Genomic DNA, 4884 nt, shown 5'->3' on the forward strand with positions numbered 1-4884 from the left:
CCCACACACATTTGGAACTCTCCTGGGGTACCCTCACACATATTATTCCCTCATTTAGTGGATATTTTCACAAAAAAGTGAAATTTTCAAAAATCCAGAAAATTGGCTGAAAACGACTAAATATCAAGGACTCATTGGGCGAATTGCTCTGGAACTGAAATCGGAATGCTCACTCACATTTCCCCTATCTGAAAGTCTGATAAACGGCGGAAAAATGACTAAGTCCAAAAAAAAAATTAATTCAACTTTTTTCAATTTTACCCCCGTGGGATATATATTCTACCCACACACATTTGGAACTCTCCTGGGGTACCCTCACACATATTATTCCCTCATTTAGTGGATATTTTCACAAAAAAGTGAAATTTTCAAAAATCCAGAAAATTGGCTGAAAACGACTAAATATCAAGGACTCATTGGGCGAATTGCTCTGGAACTGAAATCGGAATGGTCACTCACATTTCCACTATCTGAAAGTCTGATAAACGGCGGAAAAATGACTAAGTCCAAAAAAAAAAATTTTTCAACTTTTTTCAATTTTACCCCCGTGGGATATATATTCTACCCACACACATTTGGAACTCTCCTGGGGTACCCTCACACATATTATTCCCTCATTTAGTGGATATTTTCACAAAAAAGTGAAATTTTCAAAAATCCAGAAAATTGGCTGAAAACGACTAAATATCAAGGACTCATTGGGCAAATCACTCTTGGAACTGAAATCGGAACGCTCACTGACATTTCCCCTATCTGAAAGTCTGATAAACGACGGAAAAATGACTAAGTCCAAAAAAATTTTTTTTTCAACTTTTTTCAATTTTACCCCCGTGGGATATATATTCTACCCACACACATTTGGAACTCTCCTGGGGTACCCTCACACATATTATTCCCTCGTTTAGTGGATATTTTCACAAAAAAGTGAAATTTTCAAAAATCCAGAAAATTGGCTGAAAACGACTAAATATCAAGGACTCATTGGGCGAATTGCTCTGGAACTGAAATCGGAACGCTCACTGACATTTCCCCTATCTGAAAGTCTGATAAACGACGGAAAAATTACTAAGTCCAAAAAAATTTTTTTTTCAACTTTTTTCAATTTTACCCCCGTGGGATATATATTCTACCCACACACATTTGGAACTCTCCTGGGGTACCCTCACACATATTATTCCCTCACTTAGTGGATATTTTCACAAAAAAGTGAAATTTTCAAAAATCCAGAAAATTGGCTGAAAACGACTAAATATCAAGGACTCATTGGGCGAATCGCTCTGGAACTGAAATCGGAATGCTCACTCACATTTCCCCTATCTGAAAGTCTGATAAACGCCGGAAAAATTACTAAGTCCAAAAAAAAATTTTTTTCAACTTTTTTCAATTTTACCCCAGTGGGATATATATTCTACGCACACACATTTGGAACTCTCCTGGGGTACCCTCACACATATTATTCCCTCATTTAGTGGATATTTTCACAAAAAAGTGAAATTTTCAAAAATCCAAAAAATTGGCTGAAAACGACTAAATATCACGGACTCATTGGGCGAATTGCTCTGGAACTGAAATCGGAATGCTCACTCACATTTCCCCTATCTGAAAGTCTGATAAACGGCGGAAAAATGACTAAGTCCAAAAAAAATTTTTTTTCAACTTTTTTCAATTTTACCCCTGTGGGATATATATTCTACCCACACACATTTGGAACTCTCCTGGGGTACCCTCACACATATTATTCCCTCATTTAGTGGATATTTTCACAAAAAAGTGAAATTTTCAAAAATCCAGAAAATTGGCTGAAAACGACTAAATATCAAGGACTCATTGGGCGAATCGCTCTGGAACTGAAATCGGAATGCTCACTCACATTTCCCCTATCTGAAAGTCTGATAAACGACGGAAAAATGACTAAGTCCAAAAAAAATTTTTTTTCAACTTTTTTCAATTTTACCCCAGTGGGATATATATTCTACCCACACACATTTGGAACTCTCCTGGGGTACCCTCACACATATTATTCCCTCATTTAGTGGATATTTTCACAAAAAAGTGAAATTTTCAAAAATCCAGAAAATTGGCTGAAAACGACTAAATATCAAGGACTCATTGGGCGAATCGCTCTGGAACTGAAATCGGAATGCTCACTCACATTTCCCCTATCTGAAAGTCTGATAAACGCCGGAAAAATGACTAAGTCCAAAAAAAAATTTTTTTCAACTTTTTTCAATTTTACCCCAGTGGGATATATATTCTACCCACACACATTTGGAACTCTCCTGGGGTACCCTCACACATATTATTCCCTCATTTAGTGGATATTTTCACAAAAAAGTGAAATTTTCAAAAATCCAGAAAATTGGCTGAAAACGACTAAATATCAAGGACTCATTGGGCGAATCGCTCTGGAACTGAAATCGGAATGCTCACTCACATTTCCCCTATCTGAAAGTCTGATAAACGCCGGAAAAATGACTAAGTCCAAAAAAAAATTTTTTTCAACTTTTTTCAATTTTACCCCAGTGGGATATATATTCTACCCACACACATTTGGAACTCTCCTGGGGTACCCTCACACATATTATTCCCTCATTTAGTGTATATTTTCACAAAAAAGTGAAATTTTCAAAAATCCAGAAAATTGGCTGAAAACGACTAAATATCAAGGACTCATTGGGCGAATTGCTCTGGAACTGAAATCGGAATGCTCACTCACATTTCCCCTATCTGAAAGTCTGATAAACGACGGAAAAATGACTAAGTCCAAAAAAAAATTTTTTTCAACTTTTTTCAATTTTACCCCCGTGGGATATATATTCTACCCACACACATTTGGAACTCTCCTGGGGTACCCTCACACATATTATTCCCTCATTTAGTGGATATTTTCACAAAAAAGTGAAATTTTCAAAAATCCAGAAAATTGGCTGAAAACGACTAAATATCACGGACTCATTGGGCGAATTGCTGTGGAACTGAAATCGGAATACTCACTCACATTTCCCCTATCTGAAAGTCTGATAAACGGCGGAAAAATGACTAAGTCCAAAAAAAATTTTTTTTCAACTTTTTTCAATTTTACCCCTGTGGGATATATATTCTACCCACACACATTTGGAACTCTCCTGGGGTACCCTCACACATATTATTCCCTCATTTAGTGGATATTTTCACAAAAAAGTGAAATTTTCAAAAATCCAGAAAATTGGCTGAAAACGACTAAATATCAAGGACTCATTGGGCGAATCGCTCTGGAACTGAAATCGGAATGCTCACTCACATTTCCCCTATCTGAAAGTCTGATAAACGACGGAAAAATGACTAAGTCCAAAAAAAATTTTTTTTCAACTTTTTTCAATTTTACCCCAGTGGGATATATATTCTACCCACACACATTTGGAACTCTCCTGGGGTACCCTCACACATATTATTCCCTCATTTAGTGGATATTTTCACAAAAAAGTGAAATTTTCAAAAATCCAGAAAATTGGCTGAAAACGACTAAATATCAAGGACTCATTGGGCGAATCGCTCTGGAACTGAAATCGGAATGCTCACTCACATTTCCCCTATCTGAAAGTCTGATAAACGCCGGAAAAATGACTAAGTCCAAAAAAAAATTTTTTTCAACTTTTTTCAATTTTACCCCAGTGGGATATATATTCTACCCACACACATTTGGAACTCTCCTGGGGTACCCTCACACATATTATTCCCTCATTTAGTGGATATTTTCACAAAAAAGTGAAATTTTCAAAAATCCAGAAAATTGGCTGAAAACGACTAAATATCAAGGACTCATTGGGCGAATCGCTCTGGAACTGAAATCGGAATGCTCACTCACATTTCCCCTATCTGAAAGTCTGATAAACGCCGGAAAAATGACTAAGTCCAAAAAAAAATTTTTTTCAACTTTTTTCAATTTTACCCCAGTGGGATATATATTCTACCCACACACATTTGGAACTCTCCTGGGGTACCCTCACACATATTATTCCCTCATTTAGTGTATATTTTCACAAAAAAGTGAAATTTTCAAAAATCCAGAAAATTGGCTGAAAACGACTAAATATCAAGGACTCATTGGGCGAATTGCTCTGGAACTGAAATCGGAATGCTCACTCACATTTCCCCTATCTGAAAGTCTGATAAACGACGGAAAAATGACTAAGTCCAAAAAAAAATTTTTTTCAACTTTTTTCAATTTTACCCCCGTGGGATATATATTCTACCCACACACATTTGGAACTCTCCTGGGGTACCCTCACACATATTATTCCCTCATTTAGTGGATATTTTCACAAAAAAGTGAAATTTTCAAAAATCCAGAAAATTGGCTGAAAACGACTAAATATCACGGACTCATTGGGCGAATTGCTGTGGAACTGAAATCGGAATACTCACTCACATTTCCCCTATCTGAAAGTCTGATAAACGGCGGAAAAATGACTAAGTCCAAAAAAAATTTTTTTTCAACTTTTTTCAATTTTACCCCTGTGGGATATATATTCTACCCACACACATTTGGAACTCTCCTGGGGTACCCTCACACATATTATTCCCTCATTTAGTGGATATTTTCACAAAAAAGTGAAATTTTCAAAAATCCAGAAAATTGGCTGAAAACGACTAAATATCAAGGACTCATTGGGCGAATCGCTCTGGAACTGAAATCGGAATGCTCACTCACATTTCCCCTATCTGAAAGTCTGATAAACGACGGAAAAATGACTAAGTCCAAAAAAAATTTTTTTTCAACTTTTTTCAATTTTACCCCAGTGGGATATATATTCTACCCACACACATTTGGAACTCTCCTGGGGTACCCTCACACATATTATTCCCTCATTTAGTGGATATTTTCACAAAAAAGTGAAATTTTCA

This window comes from Phyllobates terribilis, unplaced genomic scaffold, assembly GCF_046119375.1.
Source record: "Phyllobates terribilis strain yellow unplaced genomic scaffold, ASM4611937v1 Scaffold_226__1_contigs__length_3207580, whole genome shotgun sequence".
NCBI classification, from domain to species: Eukaryota; Metazoa; Chordata; class Amphibia; order Anura; family Dendrobatidae; genus Phyllobates; species Phyllobates terribilis.